This window comes from Aotus nancymaae, unplaced genomic scaffold (genome assembly GCF_030222135.1).
Source record: "Aotus nancymaae isolate 86718 unplaced genomic scaffold, 86718_ANA_hifiasm-v0.15.2.pri h1tg000079l, whole genome shotgun sequence".
In the NCBI taxonomy this organism is placed as follows: Eukaryota; Metazoa; Chordata; class Mammalia; order Primates; family Aotidae; genus Aotus; species Aotus nancymaae.
In genome coordinates this window covers 28,976,144-29,001,254 of record NW_026988494.1, presented here as the reverse complement: position 1 = coordinate 29,001,254, position 25,111 = coordinate 28,976,144, and the positions used below count along the sequence as shown (strand labels likewise).

The following is a 25,111-nucleotide window of genomic DNA, read 5'->3' as shown; positions in this document are numbered from 1 at the left end:
TTTCTTTCCATCTTAAATACACCAGACAAATGAGGAAAGGCAGCAGATTTGAGGAAGATGCCAAACCTATGGCTTGGGAAGTTGCCAGTAAAGTCAAGCAGGCAGGGCAATCCAGAACTCAGGCCCTTCTTTCTCACTTCAGCTGTGTTTCTTCATGTGTGACAGAGACCCCTGTGTTAGGAGAGCCCATGGGGCTATTAACAAGCAGATTCGAGGCTTTACTACAGACTTAAGGATCAGAGCCTCGGGAGTTGAGCCAGGGAATGTGTATTTCTGCTCAACTTTTTTTTTTTTTTTTTTTTTGAGACGGAGTTTCGCTCTTGTTACCCAGGCTGGAGTGCAATGGCGCGATCTCGGCTCCCCGCAACCTCTGCCTCCTGGGTTCAGGCAATTCTCCTGCCTCAGCCTCCTGAGTAGCTGGGATTACAGGTACGCGCCACCATGCCCAGCTAATTTTTTGTATTTTTAGTAGAGACGGGGTTTCACCATGTTGACCAGGATGGTCTCGATCTCTTGACCTCGTGATCCACCCGCCTCGGCCTCCCAAAGTGCTGGGATTACAGGCTTGAGCCACCGCACCTGGCCCTCAACTTTTTTTATTGAAGCTTTTAAGCATGCAGGGAAATAGAGCAGTATAGTGAACACCTGTTCGCATTCACCTGGCGGCAGTAATTTTTTTTTTTTTAATTTTAAAGAAACAGATTCTCACTCTGTTGCCCAGGGTAGAGTACAGTGGTGTGAGCATAGCTCCCTGCAGCCTTGAAGTTTTGGGTTCAAGTAGTCCTCCTGAACATAGCTCCCTGCAGCCTTGAAGTTTTGGGTTCAAGCCGTTGCCTCCTGAGTAGCTGGGGCCTAAGGTGTGTGCCACCACACCTTGCTCGTTTAAAAAATTTTTTGTGGAGATGGGGTCTTGCTATGTTGCCCAGGCTGGTCTTGAACTCTTGCCCTCAAGCAGTCCTGCCTTGTCCTCCCAAAGTGCTGGAATTATAGGCTTGAGGTGCTGTGCCCAGCCAGTGTTAATATAGATATCTTTATCTGTATGTGTGTGTATATTTAACATATATCCTATCCCGATGTTGCACCTCTAAATACTTCACCTCAAATATGAAATGTTTAGAATTCTACAAAGCTACGATATCATTATCACACCTAAGAAAATTAACAGTATTTCCATAATTATCTTTAATTCTATCAGATCATCTAATCGCTGACTCGTACTCAGATTTGCCTAGTTGTTGACCTCAGCAAATTCGTTTTTGGGTTTTTTTCTCCCCTCCAAACTGGGACTTAATAAAAATTTATGAATTACATTTCTGTCTCTTTAGAACAGTCCCTCTCCGCCCCCTTCCCTTTTTTTTTCTCATGACATCGACTTTTTTCCAGGGTCCAGGCCAGTTCTCTTGTCTGCTGGTATTTTGGGTTGTCTGAGTGTTTCTTCTAGGTGTCAGCTGCCCTCTGTATTTCTGGTAAACATGAAGTTGCATCTAGGGGCTGAACTACATTGAGGCACAAATTTTTGTCAGAACTACTGCTGTCTTCCTGTTGGCATCATATCATAGGTGCTCTTTACCTGTTTTTCCCCACTATTAGTGAGGCTAAGTTTTATCTCTTGGTTCAGGTTGTGACTGCCTGATTTCTTTAAATACAGTTTTTTCCCTTTGCAACTAGTACGTAACTTGTGGGCTCATATGTTAGCAAAGTGCCAATGTCTTTTTTCCCTTTACCTTAGAGTTTTAGCATCTATTGAAAATCCTTGCTGGAATCAATTATCAAGTAGTTTTTGGTGGTAGGGACTTGTATTTTAAAAAGGCTCCCCAGTACTTCTAACCTTTAAGGTGTGCTAGCCACTGCTGTCCTATTAATATAACTAGGAGCTGAGTTATCAGGTCTGTTGAGTGGGTTGCCAGTGAACAGTTAAAGAGTTTAAGCTTCATGTTCCCTTTAGAGAAACAAAGTGCCCCCAAGGCCCCCTAGGTCCTAGTTTAATGTGTTGGAGAGGACATGTGCGTCTGATACTTGGAGTAAACTTGAGGTGAGCCCTGCTAGTGTGGTAATGTGTGAGAAAAATTCAAGCAGAGTGGAGGAGGCATAGAGAAATTACTAAGGAGGACAGGAAATAGAAAATTGTTTTTGTATATATTGTCTCACTTAATTTTCACAAGTGTTTTGTGCCCATTTTACAGATGAAGAAGTAGGCTTAAAGTGATTAAGTAACCTATGGCAGGTGGAGGAAAGTTTCGAAGCCAGAGCTCACTGATGGCAAAACAGGTTTCATCGTACAGCAGGAACTCTTCTTCCTGCTTTTAAGCCCTGATGTGTCCAAGCTGTGGGCAGGACTGAATTAGTTTGCTTTAGTTTGGGACTTTGCTCTCTGGCTTATGGAAGATGGAGGAATGATATTCTTAACCCCTTGGGCCTCTTGGTATACAAGCTGAGGTTCTTTGAGAGCTCTGATGTTGCCAAGTCCAGCTCAGTCGTAGAGACCCCCACCCAGGTGGTGCTGAAGGAATTGAGAAACAGACAGGAGATAGAGTGCAAGGTGAAACTATCAGGGGGCCTACAGCCTTCTGAATTGGGGGCCTCGAGCAGATTCTGACCCACGTAGTTATTCTCTCTGAACAGGTGATTATTATTAACAAACAGGTGTTCTGTGTTTTCTCATAGAACAAAAATAAAGCAGGCAGGCAGCTGGTGCCTGCCTACCACTGATCAAAGACAAATTAGAAAGTGTTTTCCACAAGGGAGCCAGGGGGCCGGGGTCTCATATCCCGTGCTTAAAGAATTCTTTTAACTGGTGTATGATATACATATACTGTTTCACTACTTTAGAATGCCCCAAGCAGTTTTCTGCCTGGGGGGCCGGCTCGGTTTTCCTTGCCATCATTCTCAGCAAACAACATAATTTATCATAAACATTAGGACTTGTCCCACATGATGTCTAATGTATTAATATTAAACTCTGCAGAGCTTAGGCTAGGCTTGTAACTCTTGTAGTTGATTGTATCTGCTAATGAATCAAACAGCTGCATAATATTAATACCTCTGGGTCTGTGTCTTAGGAAGTAGTTTTCAGTACTTCATTCTCTTTCTCAAGGTAGATGGACCTTACATCCCTGTGACTTCCGCGTTACAGAAAGGAATATGTAGGTTTGGCATGCCCTGCAGGTCCCGTGTAAATACTGTACTCAGATATGTTGGTTCTCTGTTGACCTGTTGGAAACATTAAGAACAGCATTTCTATCCTGAGGTTATAAAGCAGCTATTTTCTTTTCTCTTTTTTGAGACACAGTTTCATTCTTGTTGCCCAGGCTTGGAGTGCAGTGGTGCCATCTTGGCTCACTGCAACCTCTGCCTCTTGGGTTCAAGCGATTCTCCTGCCTCAGCCTCCCAAGTAGCTGGCATTACAGGCATGCGCCACCATACCCAGCTAATTTTTGTATTTTTAGTATAGACAGGGTTTCACCATGTTGATCAGGCTGGTCTCGAACTGCTGACCTCAGGTGATCTGCTTTCCTTGGCCTCCCAAAGTGTTGGAATTACAAGCGTGAGCTACCGCACCTGTCCAAAGCAGCTGTTTTCAAACCTTGGCTGTGCATTGGAATCACTTGAGGAGCCAGATTCTGCCATAAGAGATTATAACCTAGGAGATCTGGGATGGGCCCAAGGATCTATGTATTTTAAAAATCTAGGTTTTTGGAAAGTTCTCTAAGCAGTGTACAGACAGTAATGAGAAGCACAGTTGTACAGGTTGATTTCTACCAATATTAAGAGGTAGTTCTCAAGGAGAGGGAGCATATGTTAGAATGGCTTGGAGATTTGTTTTTTTATTTTTGGTAACCTTTTTAGCACTAGGCATGTTAGATTTAGAGGGGCAGGATGGATAAAAGAAGGTCCGCAGGTGATTCTAGTGGATTACCAGTATTTAAACAATCTGAATGGACCTTAGTTTAAGCTGGAGTGGCTTGGCAAAAAGTCAGTATTAAACAGTTGCTGTTGCCACGTACTATGCCTGGATTTAGAATGCAGCAAAGACATTTAGCATTAAAATTATGACATATAATTGAGGATTCCTTTGTTTCAGAAGCTTCCTTCTTTGGAAGTTTGAAGTGTTCAAGGTCATTATTGTGAATACAGATGATCCCCATTGGTGCTCAGAAGTGCCAGGTTAGAGGCATTTTATTATGCTGGGAAATTGATATCTCAATCCAGTGAATTTTGTGTCTCAAATTTTCAGAAATGTTATATTTGTTGAAATCTGTGCCATGGATAGGATTCCTAAAAAGAAACTGGTGAATGAAAGAGGAGACATGACCTAATAGGTATTGAGTGTCATTAGAGACAGGAAAGAAGGGAGTGGAGAAGAAAAATGACTTAACTACATTTTGCTTGATAGATTCTTGGGGAGAACAGCTGGGGGAGGGGATGAGGAAGAGTTGAATGGTGTTTGCTGGTAAGATAGTAGTGCGGCACATCAGCAAGCACTCCTGCATCTATGCACAGTGAAGTACCTTCCCTTTGCACTCTACCTAGAAACATACATGGGAGTGGTGAGAAAATCTGAGAATCTTGTAATGGAGAATTCAGGGTCAGAAATCCTAGGAGAGGCCGGGCTGGCAGAGGTGGGGCCTGGAGTGTGTGGACTTGCATAGAGCAGGGTGGGTTGGATGCTCTGCTCATTAGTGATTCTGCATACAAATGAGCAGAACTCCAACTCTGTCATTTTGTTTGGTCATAAGGAAGGCAGCTTTTGAGTAGTCAGCTAAAGAGTTATAAATCTCCCTATACTGTACATATAAAAGATGCCATTTTGCCTTCAAAGCTGAAGAAAACTGAAAGAAAAGATGATGTCTTCCAATAAAGGATTTCCGTGTTCAGAGTTTAAGCTATCAGGTGGTTTTGGTTGGGCCTAGAGGGTGATGGTATATATGCCTTTGGATTGGAAGGAAAGAGAAACTACAATATAGGACTCATTACTCAGTTTGCAGATTAAACAAAAGTTGTCAAAACAAAGCTGAAATTAGAGACAGTCATATGATGAGTTTGGAAAAAAACAGAATTTGAATATGTTTTTAGCATTTGTGGACTGTGTTTGGGGCGTCCACTATGTGATAAGGGACCACATAATAATTTTTAGGTGGTTTCTGAGGTGTAGTAATGTGGGAAAGGGTTGATGTGTACCCCAGCAGGACTTTATGATTAAGTGTGATATGTGTCAGGCATGTTACCTGATTTTGAGTGGGGCCAGATGAGGTTGGAGGGTGTCTTTTTGCTTTTTGCTTAGCATTTCAACTCACCATCTCAATTAGTAATGGGCTCATATCTACTGTAATGTGATATACACGTTCCTGAAAAACTTCTTATTCTGCAAAATCACACACTAAAAATAACAGGACTGTAGAAAAAAAAAATAGGATTAAGGCCAGACTACTTTAAACTGTGTAACTTTCTAAGTGGAGCATTAACAAAAGCACTGAGAGTTGAAGTAAAAATACAGGGAGGGACATGTTTCCCCAAGTTATGTAGATTCATTCTTGGAGATGTGAGTTTCTTCTGGAGGCCAGTTTTGCCAGAATTAAAGATCTGCTTCAGAGTGTAGCCTTCCTGTGCCGGCAGACCATCACTGGGTGGTGCAGAGGCCAGCAGATACTGAGGCCACTAAACCAGCCACTCCCATACCCACTGCTTGAACAAAAGGAACGTACTTTGATCCAATTCTCAGCATTTTTCTTAAGGTTGTCTTCTTGTTTTTTTCTAAGTCTTTCTCATTATTTGTGAAAAAATCTTGGCCCTCAATAGCTTCAAAACATTAACATACTGGGAAGAATTGCCCATGAACCGACATTTCTTCTCCATGATACTGTTGTCATTCCCATTTTGCCATCATGTGGGAAGGAATCCACGTCCCAGAGACATGTGTTGTGACATAACTGGCATGTTTTTGAATCAGCGATGGTGTCAACACGCACCTTTGAGAATGTCAAGTTTCGGTTGCTTTGGGAGATATCCTATAGTGTTTCCAGGTTAAATGGCATTTCTTACCTTTTTTATGCTTTGTTGGCCCTTCTCTGCAATAGAGAACTGAAGAGGAGCTATTTCAGTCCGCTTTTACATTCTGCTTCTGAAACCTAGCCATGGGATGGAATGCTATAATTTCTCAGTGCAGCATCGGCATTTGAACAACACACATGAAGCAGGAATGGTTTTACATTTTGGTTCATTGGAAATGTGGTTCTAGTGAGGTTTTAAATGAATCTTCTGAGCATACAGTAAACAAAAAAAGAGCAACAGCAGTCAGTTGTCAAGGAAAAGACTGATGGGTAGAATAAACAGACTGCTTACTGCAGTATAAACAATCTGTTTTCATGTTTTTTTTCTCTTTTTGAAGGGTGATTGGGAGAACTTCCAAATTAAGTCGAAGTTACTTAAGTATGAGAGGTAGCAAATCTACAATGTGTATGTTAGTGATTATTACAGTCTGTTTTCTCAATAATTGTAATAACAAAAATGGCAGGGACTGAACACACTAGCATAGTATTGTTTACTCTGGGGTGGTATGGCTGGTGGTGGCGTTGACATCCTCTCGGGACTCACTACCCTCAGCATTCAGTCAGAGAAAGGAAAGAAACTATGGAGAAGGTGTAACTACTTATTAAAATCTCTAGCTTGGGCTAGGTATGGTGGCTCATGCCTGTAATCTCATCACTTTGGGAGGCCAAGGTGCAAGGATCACCTGAGCCCTGGAGTTTGAGACTAACCTGGGCAATGTAGGCAGACCTTGTTTCTACAGAAATTAAAGGTAAATTAGCCAGATGTGGTGTTGCACACCTGTGTTTTCCAGCTATTTGGGAGGCTACGATGGAAAGACAGCTTGAGCTCAGGAGGTTGAGGCTGCAGGGGGCTGTGATCGTGCCACTGCAACCTGGTTGACAGAACAAGACTCACTTATACTCTCTCTCTCAAAAACAAACAAACAAACAAAACAAAACAAAACCCTGGTTTGAAGTGAAGTGACACCCATCAGTTCCACTCATGTGCCATTGTGAAGAACTAGCCATGGACTGTACCTAGATCAAGGGTGGCTGGACAACATCTTCACATCACAAGAGAGGGAGCCTGAGTTTTGGTGGACAGAGACTCAAAAGAATTCTCTGTGTAGATCAGGTACCCTCCAGATTAAAGTGGGATGGGCATGGGGGGCATGAATGTGTCTGTGTGTGTGTGTGTGTGTATGTGTGTGTGTGTGTGTGTATATACATATATATATATGTATATATATATGATGCTATTGATTGCAGAGTGTAAGACAATTTCCCTTTAAAACTTTGATTTCTGTTTTGATTTGGGAGTTGGCAAGCTTTCTCTCTAAAGAAGTATTTTAGGATATGTAGCCACAGAAGGCTTCTGTTGCCTAGTCCCCTTAAAATTCTTAGTCTGAGGGTCTTACAGAAACAGTCTGAGCCCTGTTTCCATTGATCAGCTAAAACAGGTAACTATTTAAATTAGCTTTTAAAAATACTTGTGAAGTTTAAGAGTGGGCCATACTAAATGCACTAAACACTCTTGAAACAATACAACTAGAGTTTTGAGTAATTTTTCTTTAGATGAGATTTCATTGAGGTAAAAATGGCCTTCATGGACTCAATGAAAAGTATTGTAGCCCTGTACCCAAGACTTGTTAATGTTTCAGGTCTTAAGGAAAAGTTCATCTGGTTGAGGAAAGATTGGATCTTGGTTTATGAGCACAGCTTATATACTTTCACAAAACCATGTCACATCGTTGGAGACTTTATTAGGTGCTGTACCCCAGGAAACTATCCCCAAAAGTGACTACTTGTGCTCGTCTGTTGAATGTATAGACCACCAAATAAATAGCTAAGAAATGTGCAAAATGATACCTACATTTGGAAATTTACTCTAAAACCCTATACAGTAAATCTTTAACGTTATCAATAAGTTCTTAGAGACTGCAGTTTTAAGTGAAACTACATATATGGAAACCAGTTTTCCCATAGGCTAATTGATACAAGAGTTAAATTTCTGTGGCATGTTTCTGGTCACAAAACACCACCAAACTTTTAAGTAAAGACAAAAATACTTTTAGTATTAAAGATTGAAATAAAGGTGAGCCATACATACATTTGAGAAAGATTAGTAAAAAATGAGATAATTATTTGCCCACTTATTCCAGTTGGGGGGTCACAGGTGGCCAGAACCTCTATCTTAGGAGCTCATGATACAAGGTGGGCACCAGCCTTGGACAGGGTGCCATCTCATCACAGGACACACTCACACTCATAACCCCGCCCATGCCCTTAGACTGGGACCAGGTAAATACATTAATAACTTAATGTGATGCCCTTAGACTGGGACCAGGTAAATACATTAATAACTTAATATGCCCAGCTTTGGGAGGAAACCTGAGTACCTGGAGAAAACCCACAAGACAGTGGCCTGGGCTGGGAATGGGTTTTTCTTAGCAACTATGTAACTGAATGATGGTCAATGAAATGATGTTATTTGAGGACCTGCCGTATACTAAAATATATGGAATTCTATTTGGTTTGTATGTTAGTAACCCCTGGGGATGGATTAAAATGATATAAAAATTCCTTTTGGAGGTTGGGCATGGTGGCTCACGCCTGTATTTTCAGCAGTTTGGAAGACTGAGGTGGGTTAATTGCATGAGACCAGGAGTTTGAGACCAGCCTGGACACCACGGTGAATCCCTGTGTCTACAAAAATAAAAATAAAAAATTTAAAAATTCTTTATGAAGATGTTAAATATCTAAATATGACTTATATGTAAAACCAAACCAGAAATATCTTCATCAAAACAGGTCAGTATGTTTTGGAAGTTTTTATAGAATACCATAAAATATTTAAAAAAACAAACTACCATTCTAGCATTGAAGTTTCTATCAGTCATCTGTCTTCAAATACCTGTTCAGTTAGTTCCAAGTGTTAGGTTACATTTTCTGACATTCTTAATTGGCTTTTAAAAATTAAGTTACTAATAAATGAAATAATGTAAGTGTGTGTGGGTGTGTGTGTCTATGTATTTAGAAGCTATTTAGTAATTTAAAAATTTATTTCTATAGTGTCTCCACCGGTTGCGACTGTACCAGGGGTCTGCATGAGGGCTCTTGTTTCTTCTTAAAAAGCCAAAATCTGTGACCTGTGTGGCTAATAAGTAATTGTTATCTTCTCAGACTATTGTACTTGAGAGATTAAACTGCAAATTATAATTAGAATAAAACTATACTCTGAAACCTTTAACAGACTCTGTATGATGGTAGAGGTCAAATACACACTTTTGAGATAATTTTTTTGTCTAGCTGATCTTATTAATAGAGTTTTAACACTTTTCATTATATTTGCTTATATTATCTGGTGCCAGCTCTGTCTTGCCCTTACACTGGAATCATCTGTTGTAGCCAGGGGATATTATTGCCCAGACTATAGACAATCCTAACTTGTTGGCATTGTATTAAGCCATCTCTGAGCTTGCTCCAGATAAACACTATTATGTACATTGCTTCCAAACGTTCATAATACTGCAAATGATAAAGCCCTTAAACCTATATTTAAACCCTTATTCCTGAGCCTTTTCACTTCATAAGCCTACTTGGGCAGACTCTCCAAAAACCTTACTTAGGGGTCTTATAGTAAAATTAATTAACATAGATATTAGGACCTCTTTTCAAGATCAAATAGAAAATGAATTGGTTTACCTTACATTATAGTTAATTTTGACTAAGACAGATATAATTTTAAATAATTTTAAAAAATCCAGAAAATAAGCCAGGTGTGCTGGCTCATGCCTGTAATCCCAGTACTTGGGGTTGCTGAGGTGGGAGGGTCACTTGAGGCCAGGAGTTTAAGACCAGCTTGGGCCTGGCACAGTGGGACCCTATGTCTTCAAAAAGTTTAAAAAAAAAAAAAGCCAGGTGTGGTGGCACATGCCTGTAGTCCCATCTACTCAAGAGGCTAAGGAAGAGGATCACTTGGGCCCGGGAGTTTGAGGCTTCAGTGAGCTGTTACTATGTCACTGCACTCCAGTATGGGTGGCAGAGCAAGACCTTGTCTCTAAGAACAAAAACAAAATGCCAAAATAACAAGTGCTGACAGGTATGTGGAGAAATGGAAACCCTTGTGCACTGACGGTAGGAATGTGGAATGGTGCAGCTGCTGTGGAAAACAATATAATGATTCCTCAAAAAATTAAACATGAATTACCACATGATCCAGAAATTCCTCTTCTGGATATATACCCAAAAGAATTGAAAGGAGGGTCTCAAGGAGATATTTGTACACCCACATTCGTAGCAGCACTATTCACAGTAGCCAAAAGTGGAAGCAACCTAAGCTTTCATCAACACATGAGTGAATAAACAAAGTACATACAAGACACATACAAAGGAATATTTCAGCTTCAAAAAGGAAAGAATTCTGACACGTGCTGTAACATGGATGAACCTTGAGGACATGATGCAAAGCGAAATACACTCACCACAAAAGGACAAACATTGTGTGATTCCACTTACAAGAGGTCCCTAGAGGAGTCAAAAATTCGTAGAGACGGAGAGTAGAAAGGGGCCTGCCAGAGGCTGGGGCAAGGGGAGGTATGGAGTTACTGTTAATGTGGCACAGAGTTTCAGTTGTTACAAGATAAAAAGTTACGGAAGTGACTGATGATGCAGTGTGAATGCACTTAATGCCACTAACTGCACACTTGAAAATGGTTAAGATGGGAAATTTTGTTGCGTATACGTTACCACAATTAAAAAGATTTTACAAATACTTGAGATATTTTTATTTCTTCCTAGCCCTACTACAACTTAAACACACAAACAAATGAACAAACAAAATATTTCTTTCTTCCTCACCCAGGAATGTTGCCCAACTTAAAAATCAAAACTACTGCTAATTTATCCACATAACCGACCCATCTGAGCTCAAGGTATACCTCTTATCAGTGTTCTGGACACACTGACCAGCTGGGGACCAGTCTCACTTGTCACCTAAAAATATTTTAAAACAGATTACTTGCACTTCTCCAACACAATGTGACCATGACCAGGTAAAAAGTTAGTCCTGGTGTTAATGCGTCACAGTGATGCCTGTAATGACGGGATTTATTTTTTTTATTTTTTATTTTTTTTTAATTGCATTTTCGGTTTTGGGGTACATGTGAAAAACATGCAAGTTTGTTGCATAGGTGCATACGTGGCAGTGTGATTTGCTGCCTCCCTCCCCTTCACCTATATCTGGCATTTCTCCCCATGCTATCCTTGCCCAACTCCCCACCCCCCTGCTGTTCCCCTCTCCCCCGCAACAGACCCCTGTGTATAGTGCTCCCCTCCCTGTGAAACTAAACAACTAAACTGCTTTTTTTTTTTTTTTTTTTTTAAAGATGGGGTTTCACCATGTTGGTCAGGCTAGTCTTGAACTCCCAACCTCAGGTGATCCACCCACCTTGGCCTCCAAAGTGCTTGGATTACAGGCGTGAGCCACCACGCCCGGCCTAATGACGGGATTTAAAAAGACAGCCCGTCTCATTAAGCCTGAGATTACTCCCATAAAGGACATGTGTGGTATTTTAAGTCAGAAGAGTGCTCTTTCAAACTCTCCTTCCTACAACGTCACCTGTGATCATGGGACTCACCAGCACCTTATAGCAAGGTCAACATTGGCGTGGTGCTCCCTTTTGGAGCCCAAGTCCCTAGCCCTGCCATAGACCAGTTAACTTGGGCAAGATATTAACTCTAAAACGCTATACGATAAATAGTGCTTTGGGTACAAAGATCAGGAACAAACTGGGGCATGCTGGCTCATGCCTGTAATCCCAGCACTTTGGGAAGTGGGCAGATCATTTGAGTCTGGGAGTTCAAGACCAGCCTGGACAACATGGTGAGACTGAGGCTGAGGTGGAGGGTGGCTTGAGCTTGGAAGGCGGAGGTTGCAGGGAGCTGAGATCTCACCACTGCACTCCAGCCTGGGTAACAGAGCCAGACTCTGTCTTTAAAAAAAAAAATCAGGAACAGCTCTGTGGAAGATATTGCTACATCATAGGGTTGTTTTGAGCTCAGAATTAATACATGTCAAGTCTCAGAACAGTGCTCAATGCATATAGTAAGTGCTTACTGAATGTTAGATACTGACAGCTTTTTCTGCCTGGCCCACAGTGTTGAAGATTTGAGTCAGCATTGATGACATTCTTGCTGGCCAAATTTTCTTCTTTTATATACCTTATCTATTCTACTTTCCATACATATCACTATATTAAAAAAGCCTTGCTTATGTGTTTAAAGTGCTAATAAATTCTTCAAATAAAGATCTAACAATGTTAAAGCAGTTACAAATGTGTGCCTGTTAAGTTCTCATTGTGAGTGGAACCAGGAGAAAACTCTAGACATTTACTTTGTAATCTAGTTACACTTTGATATATGCTTGTATAAAAAGGCTATCCATATTCAAGAATAAAATTAGGCACGCATGTCATCTGAAATACAGTCTGTCTAAAAGTCAAAACATTATCTAGCACCGAAGAAATCTAAAAATGTTTATATGAGTTTTTAAGAAAAAATTTCATTATGACATATACATATGTCAGCTTTTGACTGAAAAACGTTCTACTCTTCAGTTGATGAATATATTGAGTATAAATTGTTTAACTATACAACAACCCTTTAAAATCGCCTCACCAAAGATAGTAATATTAATTAACACAAATATTAGGATCTCTATAAACCTCTATAAACAAATGTGTATGTGCACACACACACACACATATCAGGGAAGTATTTAATTCTGATGGTACTTTGAGAACAGCCTCAGCCAACCTGGAGGGTTTGCTTGTACCATTCCCCAGGGACTGGTGGCTCAGGTGGTGGTTTTAATCTCTTGCCTTTGAAATGGTAGGTGGACTGAAAGTATGTAGAGGTTTATCTTAATCTGTCTTTTATGTATGGTGGTTAAAGTCGAGTTTTACCCACTAGAAAATTGTCAGTTAACAGTTACCTAAAGGAAGCAATGTGTATGACAGCTGTCCACCTTGCAATGGGTCTTCTAGCTTAATGCTTGTTCTTTTTGGGTGACTTTATTCCTTTAGTGCTCAGACAGAACCAAAGCCAATCAGAAAGTGAATTGAAAGAAGGCTGGGCGTGATGGCTCACACTTGTAATACCGGCACTCTGGGAGGCTGATATGGGAGGATTGTTTGAGGCTGAGAGTTCGAGACCAGCCGGGCAACATGGGTGACCCCATCTCTCCAAAAAACTATGAAAATAAGCCAGCCTAGGCAACATGGGAGACGCCATCTCTCCAAAAAACTACGAAATTTAGCGTGATGGTGTATGCCTGTAGTCTCAACTACTCGGGAGGCTGAGGCGGGAAGATTATTTGAGCTTGGGATATCGAGGCTGCAGTGAGTTGTGATTGTGCCACTGCACTCCAGCCTCCAGCCTGGGTGACTGAGTGAGACTCTGTCTTTAAAAAAAAAAAAAAAAGGGAAGAAGAGTTGATATTTTAGCAGCTGTTTAAGTGTTTTGTCATTGCTTTTCTGAGTCGTATATTGAGCCAACATTACTACCATATGTGAAATGAGAAACTTTGTTTGATCAAGCTTTCCTCCATCCCCCTGATGTGTGTGTGTGTGTGTGTGTGTGTGTGTATACCTCTCAGATGTTTGGACTTAAAAATTTGGTGTGGTTTTATTAGTGATTTCTCCATGGTTAGGGCATTTGGCATCCTTTATTTTGAATCTGGATGTGCATGTACAAAAAAGTTCTTTCTGGTTGGAATTCAGGTGGTGCTCCTTCATAGCTGCTTGATGACTGAAGTCACCTGAGACTAATGAGAGAATTCATTTTTAATACCTTATGTTTTTTGGCCCATTTGTAGTTTTCAAGGTTTCTTACTATTATTGATCCTTGAGGTTGCTGCAAGTCCATCCGGAGCTGACTGTCTAGAGTAGACTGATTTCGTTGTTGAGCATGCAAAATGACTAGTTTGACTGGAATGCGTATTTGTAGTCAGTTTTCAGTAATTTTACCGTTAATAGTGTTTATTAAGATAAGTTATCTCATACTTACCTGGCAGGGGAGATACCATGATCATGAAGGTGGTTTTCCCAGGGCAAGGCTTATCCATTGCACTCTGGATGTGCTGAACCCTGTGATTTCCCCAAATGTGGGAAACTTGACTGCATAATTTGTGGTAGTGGGGGACTGTGTTCGAGTTTCCCCCCCGCCCCCGCTCCCAAAAAAGATAAGCTGTTTCTCTATAGGATGGTTTCTTGCCTCTTCTGCCTGGAGTTTGGAAGGCCTGGCTCCCACTCGTCACTAGGCCTTGCACTCTGCTTTCTGTGCTGCAGTGATCTCTTGCCTTTGTTAATAAACTAGGTGCAATGGGATCCCTTCTGTTTGGGTGTAGTGGAGAAGGACCTCAGACTTCAGGCTTTCCGTCTCAGAAGGGGCTTTAGGTGGAGCAGGACATTAGCTCACTGTGTGAGTTTTCTCCTGGGACTACCATGACAAAGTATTTAATAGCAGGAACTGGGTGGCTTTAAACAACAAAAATGTATTCTCTCAGAGCCTGGGGCTAGAAGTCCACAGTCAAGATGTGAGCGGGGCAGTGCTCCCCATGCCCCTCCCTAGTTTCTGGGGTGGCAGTCCACCCTTGCCATTCCTGGCTTGCAGCCATCTAACCTCAGCATCTGCCTCTCTCACTGGTGTTTTCTCTCTGCGTCCCTGTCCGTATTTTTCTCTTCTCATAGGAAACCAGTCATGTGAGGTGAAGGGTCCCGCCTATTCCATTATGATGTCCCCTTAAGTTTTGTCTGCAATGACCCTATTTCCAGATAAGGTCGTGTTCTGAATTTTGGGAGGGTGGGGGTTCAGGATTTCCATCTATGTTTTTGGCAGATAGAATTGAACCTGTAACACTGATGGTCTTTTCTTAGCATAACGCATTTCGAAACTCTTTTGTAGTTGACCCAGTGTCTGCATGACTAATAAAAAAATGAAGGCAGTTTGTTTCCTTGAAGTTTGGATATAGGTAACCCTTAAGATAAGGGCATTTTGTGTTTATGAAGAGATGGTGTAATGCAGGTCATAACATTGGCAGATTTACAGCTTCTCCATAGGAGAGCGGGAAAGTGTCTTTGTAGCTGTGGGAGGTTACACAGCCTGTTGCAGCTACCTGCGTGCTGAAGCCCACAGAAGTGTGGTGTGCCCTCGTTTTCTATCACATCACCCTGGCACAGTGGTGCTTCTTCTCCGTTTCCATAGTGCCATGGGTCCAGACTTTGAAACAAGTACTGGGTTCTCAGATCCTTAGCTTCTCCATCTTTAGAGTGAACGCTCTACCTCCATAGCACAAGGTCTGGATGAGATGACATGGGTGTCCTGTCAACTGTGCATGCATGTTTGCCCTGTGGGAGATGCCCTCTCCTCCCCACCTTTGCTTAGCATTGGTCATGCTGAAAGTGGCTGTCAGTGGCACAGCTGGATTCTGTCACTCTGCCAGCAGGGGCGTGTTGTTGCCAGGGTGCCAGACTTTGCCCAGCATCCAACTACCTAAAAATAGTCACCAGGAAGATGGCCAGAGGAGGTCTCCTGCTCGGATTTGGTGGGGTGGAGGTTTTCTTTGAGGAAGATACCCTACCTCTAGGGAGATGCCCTAAGTGCTGGTGGGGCCTAGGAGTCCTCGATGCTGTGGCATCACCACACCCAGAGTGGCTGGGCTGACTTCATCTGCCTCCCACCCTGTGCTTGAGTAGTCTTAAAGTTTTGGGGGGTGAGGAATGCTGTGTAGCAGTATCTTAATGTTTAGGAAAAGAATTTGATGAAAAATCTGGCTTGACGTAATTTCTTTAAAAATATATAGATATGCTGCATAATTAAAGGAATATTTTAATAAAAATACCAGTTAATCAGTATATTTCAAACAATTTTCCCAAGTATTGGTGTCATGCTTAAGTTTTACTTTAGGTGACTTTATTTTTGACATAGTACACATAACAGATCTTCATTTACCATTTATTGTATGTGATATGTCACTTTACTCAGCCAAACCTCAGTTTCTGATTCCGTAAACTGGAAATAATCATACCCATTTGACTAATCTTAAAAATGGTTATAAAGATCAAAACAAAGGATTTACGCATATGTTGGCCAATTGGAGGAAATAATTTCCCAGGTTTATTTCAGTTGTGAGATTTTTCAGGTTTTGAAATGGGATAATTTGTAAAGGTGCTCTAAAGATGCTAAGCATAGGGCAGTGATATTCATGTCAGTTTGGAAACATTCGTTATACAAGTTGGGAACCTTGTAAAATGAGTTTTACGAGGTCGTTTGCCTTACATCCACAGAAGAGTGTATATTGCGGCTGATCATGTTCTTAGGGGTGAGAAATTAATACTAATTTGTCAGGCTTTAAATGCAAATTGGTGTTCCCCTGTTTTTATTTTGAGAGACTATAAGTTGCTGACCTGGATTCTTTTACTTGCATTATGCTGTTTGTGCAATAAAAAAGATGGGTCATGACGAATGCTGATGAGCTCCTTGGGGACTGTTGACGGACTGATGAGCAGTGTATTTCAGAAGGTGTGGTGACCACGCCGAGCTAACATTAGTCTAGTAGGAGAAGGAAGCATAGTGTACGGATGTTAAAATCATATGCTGCCTTCAGAGTGAAGTAATTCTCTTCAAGTCGATAATCAGAAATTAATTTTTTTTTTTGAGGATATACAGCAGAGGGACCTTTAGGAGTAGATTTTGCAAGCAGATTCTTTATTTTTCTTGACTCTTGATTGCATTTATTTTATGCTGAATTTATTCCTGTGCCATAAGTTTTTGTTTCTTCAGTTTCTTCTGGGGTATCTTTTTCTTCTGTGCAACCTCTTCTTCTGATTTAAGAACAATTTGTTCCTTTTCACTAGTGATCATTTCAATGTGGCTGGGAGAGCCCATGTATGGGTTAGTCCAGCCATAAGCTCTGTTAAGTCTGATGGTGCATCTTAGGTGCTTTGTTCACCTGGAAATGCTCAATGGCCAGAGAATGTACATCTAAACCCTTAAGTCCAGCATTACTTTCACCATTTTTAAGCATGTGCAGCAAAAATTCACCTCTGTCCAGCCCTGCTGTTTGGCCTGGGCACACTTAATGACTGTACCATTGTAACATCAGAATGGTACACACCATTTCTGTAAAGTGACATCTTTCAGTTACCTAGTGGCTTTTCATATATGTGATCTTGATGGCCTGGGCAGTCTCACAAGTGTTCGTAAAGTGAACGTGAAGATTTAAACCTCTTGGATGTGCATGATTGTGTGGGGTTTTCTGGGTCAAGTGGATAGTGAACCATTTTCACACATGACTTCAGGCCACTTAGGGGAAGAGCAACACATTCTTTCTGTTTCCTCTACCCTGTAATTTTGTAAAGTAAAATTTCACGTACCTGTCCTAGAAAGAGGAAAAGGGAACTAGTAATTCTAAATTACCGTGGAACTTTGATTAAATACTGTCTTTTCCTGAAGGCAGACTTGGGGCATTTGAGAAGGTGAAGGGGTCCGTTGATCATCTGTTCTCTTTTGCTTCTCTGGTGCTGTGGATGAGATAGTGAGAAGCCCTGTGGTACTTGCTCCAGAGACTCCAGGTGAGAGCTAGACTTGGAAAGTAGAAAGGGCAGGGCCTCTGTCCTGTAACTGAGCGTGGCCTCTGGATGGTGAGTAAGTAACCAGAGGAAGACACTTGGTGCCCTTTGTAATAGTCACAGCCACTTTGTTCCGTGCCTCACAGGAAAGAACAGAATGCCTGATTATAATAATCTTGTAATAATTACAATATTTTGCATTCATTTTCTTTTAAAAATCTATTTGAGTAACTACTAGCCTTCAGAAGATGCTGGAAAATAGTATTTAGGCAGCAGCTGGCAGCTCCCAGTGTTGGAGACGGCGCGGTGCTCGGCTCGTGAAGATTTCATTAGCCGGACATACGTTCCAATTTCCTTCTTGCTGCACGAGTACATTCTCTTGAGCAGCTGTTTTGGAAAGGGATATACAATAAACACTTCTGCACTTGTTTTAAATATGTGGGTTTTGTTGGAGTGTCGCTTGCCATCTGGAAGAGAGAGGAGTGAGTGACTTACTCCTTGAGAGGAAGGGTTTGGAATCTCCACGTGTGTTCCTAATGCAATTTGAGGTTCCCTCTTCATTTCACTCACTGAGAGGGCATAATCGGTGGCTCTAGTCATTTTGTTTTGTAAGAGCCTTAGCCAGTGAGTTGCATGGATTAAAAGGATTAATAGAAATTAATTGAAATGGACCTGACCAGTGGTTGTTTTCATTTTAAAGCAAATGTACAGAGGAAATATATGTTATCAACAAGTCAGAGAAAAATACAGATATGCATAGAATAAATTGTGAAAGTCTTCCCCTCATCCCACAGCACCCGAGGGTAACCCCATCAGCAGTAAGTTGTCATGTTCTTCCCTCTTTTTTTCCTGCTGTATTCTGTCTAATAACTAGCTGTCCAAGTGATCTGTGAGTATAATTCTTTATTCTAGTAGTGACTTTTGGGTGGGTACATACTGGCAGTCACACACTGGTTCTCTTGAGGTGGCAGTGGCATGAGGGACCTGGTGGGTGGGATTTGAGCAGATGAAAACCCTTCTGAAGTAGAACAACCGGCCAGGAAGGCTTACTGTCCAGGTGTTATTGGAATCACAACTACTGCCTCACAGTGGGAGTTTCCCATGTCCAGGGCATTCAGTGTTGCACGTGTGTATCACCCACTGAACTCTCATGGCAACCCTGGGAGGTACGCACTGTGACCCCCATTTTACAGATGTGGAAACCCAAGCACAGAGAAATTAGCAACTTCTGCAACATCCTGCAGCGTAATAAGAGATTGCAGTTTTGTCAGTTTGGCTCCAGAATCATGTTCTGACGATGCTGTGCCATCTTTTGGGAGCACAACTCTGTTCTCTGGAAGCTGTTATATTTAAGTCATACCTTTTTGGTCCCCAAATCAGGTAAATGGAAATTATAGATCTGTTAATAACTTAAATACCAGGTAATAGATGTTATACAATTGATTGAATGTATAACTTGAAACAGTGTCGCTGCTGCCAGCCTGCCTGCGACAATCCTTCTTGTGGTTTTGCTTTGTTAAAGTAAATGTTTTCCCCGTGAATCTTCTGAAGTGTTTTATTCTTGGTGTCTTTCTTTGGGGCCAGCATGCTTTCTGGCTTTTGCTCCTGCTGAGTAGGCAGACATATCTGGAGAAAGCCATGGAGTAAAGGAGAAGAAAAGCTTTGCAATTTAAAATTGATTTATGTGGAAGCTTTTTCTGTGGTTGAAAAAAAGTAAAGAAAAACCGTGCTTTCTATATCACCAGTTCCCGGCAACAGTAAGCCAAACCTCCCTGTATTTGGAAGCAGGAATGGGTGCATGGAAACTGCTCAGAATACGGAGGTCAATGCCATTATGATAATTCAGTGACTTCCATGGGAAGCTGTGAGAAAAGGGTTCTTGTGCAGATCTAAAATTTGGAACCAAACACCCTAAAGATGGCAAAACTGACATAAAGTATGTATCTTAGTGGAGTGTCTTGGTCTGTTTGTGTTGCTTTAAAGGAATACCAGAGACTGGGCAATTCATTTATCTATCTTCGAGATGGGGTCTGTTGCCCAGGCTGGTGTGCTGAAGCTTGATCATGGCTCACCACAGCCTTAACCTCCCGGGCTCAGGTGATCCTTCTACCTCAGCATCCCGAGTAGCTGGGACTACAGGCGTGCACCATCATACCCCGCTAATTTTTGTGTTTTTTGTAGAGATGGGTATTTGCCACATTGCCAGGACTGGTCTCAAACTCCTGGGCTCAAGCAATCTGCTGGCCTCAGCCTCCCAAAGTGCTGGGATTATGGGTGTGAGCCACTGTATCTGGCCTGACACTGGGTAATTTCTTTTTTTCTTATTTTTTTTCTGGGTGACAGAAATCTTGCTCTGTCACCCAGGCTGGAGTGCAGTAGCATGATCTCGGCTCACTGCATCCTCTGCCTCCCGGGTTCAAGCTATTCTCCTGCTTCAGCCTCCTGAGTAGCTGGGATTATAGGCACCCACTACCATGCCCAGCTAATTTTTGTATTTTTGGTACAGATGGGGTTTCATCATGTTGGCCAGGCTGGTATCAAACTCCTGACCTCAAATGATCCCCCAACCTCAGTCTTCCAAAGTGCTGGGATTATAGGTGCAAGCCACTGGTCCTGGCCTGAAACTGGGTAACTTTTAAGGAAAAAATATTAATTTGGTTCATGATTCTGCAGGCTGTACGAGAAGCATGGCATCTGCATCTGTTTCCAGTGAGGGCCTCAGGCTGCTTCCACTCCTGGCAGAAGGCTGAGGGGACTGGTATGGCAGAGATCACATGGCGAGACGAAAAGCAGGAGAGAGCCGGGAGAAGGGCCAGGCTCCTTTTAACAACCAGCTCCCATGGGGACTAAGAGTGAGAATTAACTCCCCATCCCCAAGAGAATCAGTCTGTTCATAAGGGATATGCCCCAGTGACCCAAACACCTCTCATCAGGCCCCAGCACTTGAGATCAAATTTCAACATGATATTTGGAGGGGAAAATCCAACGTATATAGCATGAAGTAATGGCATTTTGAGAGATGCAACTCTTAATCTCTGGCAATTAGTAGTTAAATAGACAATATGATATTTTTGGGGGCATCTTTTGAACTAATGTGTATGTGTGCACACACATGCACACATGCATGGGTATGCACTTAATTATAACATCAGCAACATTTGTAATGGCAATTCATGTTGCAGAGTACCTCATACACAGGTTGGCTGTATGGTTGACCACACTTTAGCAGATCCTTCCTTTCTTAGCTCTTCTGTCCCCCTACCCGACCAGGCAGTTGACATTGTGAAAACACAGATGTTAGGATTTCAAGAACAGAGTATGTAAAAATGGTGAAATACTTTCTCAGTTCTTTTTCATAATTTCTAAACTAGGAAGAGTCAAGAATTCAAGGTTGCTAATCTAAATTCTTATGTTGGAGTAGTCATTTATGAAGGGTGATAGGACAGAATATCATTGTTAGTTACAACAGCAAAGGTTAATTACCTAGTTTTCCTCTGTAAATTATTTAAATCTCAGAATATTCTAAAACATTACAAAGACTTAAAAAGCAAAAGCGGGGGGCTGAGCACAGTGGTTCACACCTGTAATCCCAGCACTTTGGGAGGCCGAGGCGGGTGGATCACAAAATCGAGAGATCAAGACCATCCTGGCCAACATGGTGAAACTGTGTCTCTACTAAAAATACAAAAATTAGCTGGGTGTGGTGGCATATGCCTATAGTCCCAGCTACTTGGGAGGCTGAGGCAGGAGAATCACTTGAACCCAGGAGGCGGAGGTTGCAGTGAGCTGAGATCGCCCCACTGCACTCCAGCCTGGCGACAGAGCAAGACTTCGTCTCAACAACAAAAAAGAAAAAAGCCGAATTTTGAGAATGTGCTCCAATGCCAGATGCTATTGTTGTGCCCCCTGAGATTTTGCTTCAGCACTTGAGATGTGTTATCGGAATGTCAAAGGGCAGCGATGATGTGTAACAGTTTTATTAAGATATAATTCATGTACTACAAAATTTACCCACTTAGAGTGTGTGATTCTGTGCTTTTTATATATTCACAGAGTTGTGCAACCATCACCACAAATGTGCTAATTTTAGCACATTTTTATCCTACAAAAAAGAAACACTGCATCCATAGTAGTCACTTCTCATTTTCCCTTTCCAGCCCCTGGGAACTGCTAACCTGTAGTCTGTCTCTGTAGAGTTGCCTAGTCTGGACGTTTCATTAATGAATCATACTATGTGGTGACTAACTTTTTTTTTGTGACTAACTTCTTTTACTTTCACTTAATGTTACAAGATTCATCCATGGTGTAGCCTGAATCAATATATCATTTCTTTTTTATGACTGACTAATATTCCATTGAATGGATATACCACATTTTGTTCATCCTTTTTGCATTTGAGGAACATTGGCTTGTTTCCAGTATTTGACTTTTATGAATAAGGCTGCTAGAAATTCCTCTACAAGGCTTTGTGTGGACATGAATCTTAATTTCTGTTAGATATATACCTAGGAGTGGACCCGCTAGGTCCTATGATAATTCTGTTTTATTTTTTGAGGAGCTGCAAAGGGCAGCAGTTTAGCACTCTGATTTATTCATTTTTCAGTACAAGACATTATCTAATAACCAGGAACTTATTCAACTTTGATCTGTCATCAGATCCAGCTAGAAGTTGCAAACTTCTCAAGTCCCTACAAGAGAGATTTTGTTATGTACGTCTGTGAGATCACCATAACTGTCCTATCTCTCTTTTTTCCCCACTTTTTATATTAAAAATTTATTGCAAAATATACTAACACAAAATATACTATTTTAATCATTAAAAATTTTTTTTTAGAAGCACACTGCAATAGTTAATTTTATTTGTTCAAGAACTCATATTGCAAGCATTAAACCAAGCATAAGCTTTGATTCTGTGAGCCCAAATTCACATATTGAAGAAGATCAGAGCAAACTGTGATTCATGTACATGGATGAAAACTAAAGGCTCAGAGTTAATCACGTTGTAGTTTTTAAACTTCTCAGCCTAGGGCTCAGTAGTCACAGGTCTTTTAGGTCCTTCTGGATGTCCCACAGGGTCTCTGCACTTTTCTTGAGCTGAGCAACCTCATCATCCTTGAGCTTCCTGTTGATAATGCTGGTTAATCCTCGGGCATTGAGGATACATGGAAGGCTCAGGAAGACTTCATTCTCAATGTCATACATCTCCTTTACCATTGTTGACACGGGATGAATCCTGGATAGATTTTTCAACATGGATTCAATAAGATCAGCCACACTTAATCCAGTAGCCCAGTTGGTATATCCTTTTAGCTTGATGACTTCATAGGTACTTTCAACCACCATCTTATGCACTTTCTTCCAGTTTTCGCTATCATTGTCAGTTCCCATTTCTGGATTCAATTCCTGAAGAGAAACACCTGCCACATTCATGCCACTCCACATAGCCACACTTGAGTCACCATGTTCCCCCAAAATCCATGCATGGCAGCTGCTGGGATGAATGCCAAGTTTTTCAGCCATAAGGTAGCGAAATCTTGCAGAATCCAGATTACATCCACTTCCAATCACATGGTGTTTGGGTAATCCACTCAGTTTCCAGGTAACATATGTAAGAATGTCCACTGGGTTGGAAACCACAATTATGATGCAATCAGGACTGTACTTGGCAATCTGAGGAATAATGAATTTGAAGACATTAACATTTCTCTGTAACAGATTGAGACGACTCTCCCCCTCTTGCTGATGGACTCCTGCAGTTACCACTACAATCTTAGAATTGGCGGTCACGGAATAATCTTTATCTGCCACAGTTTTGGGCGTCTGAAGAAATAAGCTCCCATGCTGCAGATCCATCATTTCTCCTTTAAGTTATCTTCCAAAACATCCACAAGAGCAAGGTCATCCACAAGAGAAAGTCCAGAGACTTTCCCAGAATGCTTTAAGTTTATCTTCCAAAGCATCCACAAGAGCAAGTTCATCCACAAGAGAAAGTCCAGAGACTTTCCCAGAATGCTGATAGCACACGCCATACCAACTTGTCCAACACCCACTACAGTGATCTTATTGTTGGGGACTGTTGCCTCTTCTGTAACTGGTGCAATGAGTTTTTCCTTAAGAGTTGCCATTTTGCACAGGAGAGAGAAGGCTCTGGAGACCGCAGAAACAGTGGTGCGGAGAAGACAATGTCAGCTGCCTGCGTCTCCGGCGCCGGATCTGCAAGCCATTTAAATTTTTATTGTGGTAAAATATATATAGCATAAAATTTATCATTTTAACCATTTTTACACTTAATCTTAGTCAAAAGGCAAACAGTGTAATCGTATTAAAGTGTGCAGTTCACTGGCATGAGGTAGACTCACGGTGTTGTGTAATCATCACCACAGTCCATTTCCAGAACTTTTTCATCATCCCAAGCAGAAACTCTGTACCCATTAAATACTAACTTCCCATTCTCTTTGAGTTTGCCTGTTTTAAGTGCCTCAAATAAGTGGAATTGTATGATATTTGTCATTTTGTTTCTGGCTTATTTAACTTAGCATAATGTTTTCAAGGTATCCATGTTGTAACATACATTGGAGTTTCGTTCCCTTTTTTAAGACTGAATAATATTCCATTCTGTAGATATATGCTACATTTTGTTTGTTGATTTGTAGCTTCAGTGCATTGTGGTGGCAGAATATACTGTTACAGTCTTACCAAAGCATCACAATGTAACAGTCTTTTATTGTGAGGTAGCACCTGAAGTTCTTTGTCTCATGACTAAGAAAATTAAGGAGCATGGACACGAAGGGTACAAGTTTAAAAGTTTAATAAGCAAAAGAAGAAAGCTCTCCACCTCAGAGAGAGGGCCTGGAAGAGGGTTGCCAACTATGAGACTGGGTCTGGGGTTTTTTATGGACTGGGAAGGGAAGGAATGTGCTGACTGGTCTTGGAGAAAGCATACTCAGCTTGGCCTGGAACCAGTCAGGAGCTGAAGTGAAAGCTTGGCCCAGAACCTTGTCCTGGGACCAATCTGAGGTTGAAGTGATAATTCATAGAGGCTTGGCTCATAGTCTAAAGCATGTCCAAAAAAGGAAAGGAAAGTGCCCACCAGAGCCCACTGTGTACATGTCCACAAAAGAAGAAGAGACTATTTCCTGGAAGCCCACTGGTTATACAAAGAACAAAGGCATTTCTAGGTTGGGTCTTGTTCCTTTATCTGAGTGGGCTGGAGGTTTGTGCAAGCTTCGTTATCTGTGCCTGTATCCTGATTTTTTGGACTATTTCTTTGTTTAAAATAATTTTGCCAAGGACCTATCCTAACTATCTGACTTTTCTTTATCAGTGCTTTGTATGATTTCAGTCTTTTTAAATAGATTGAGACTTTATTTGTGGACAAACATGGTCTCTTCCAGAGAGAAGAGACTTTAGAATAATGTGTGTTCTGCTGTTTGATAAAATGTTCTGTATATGTCT

The 25,111-nt window shown here is 41.4% G+C and overlaps 1 protein-coding gene, 1 non-coding gene and 1 pseudogene across 2 annotated transcripts in view; 2 read left to right on the top strand and 1 right to left on the bottom strand.

Moving 5' to 3' along the window:
- Positions 1–25,111, top strand: part of XKR6 (XK related 6) — a 280,544-nt gene that overhangs the window by 8,696 nt on the left and 246,737 nt on the right. The window lies entirely within an intron of this gene.
- Positions 14,086–14,249, top strand: LOC135271481 (U1 spliceosomal RNA). Its single transcript, XR_010339647.1, has one exon. It is a non-coding gene; the product is annotated as a U1 spliceosomal RNA (small nuclear RNA).
- On the bottom strand, positions 22,694–23,781 carry LOC105720702 (L-lactate dehydrogenase B chain-like; annotated as a pseudogene).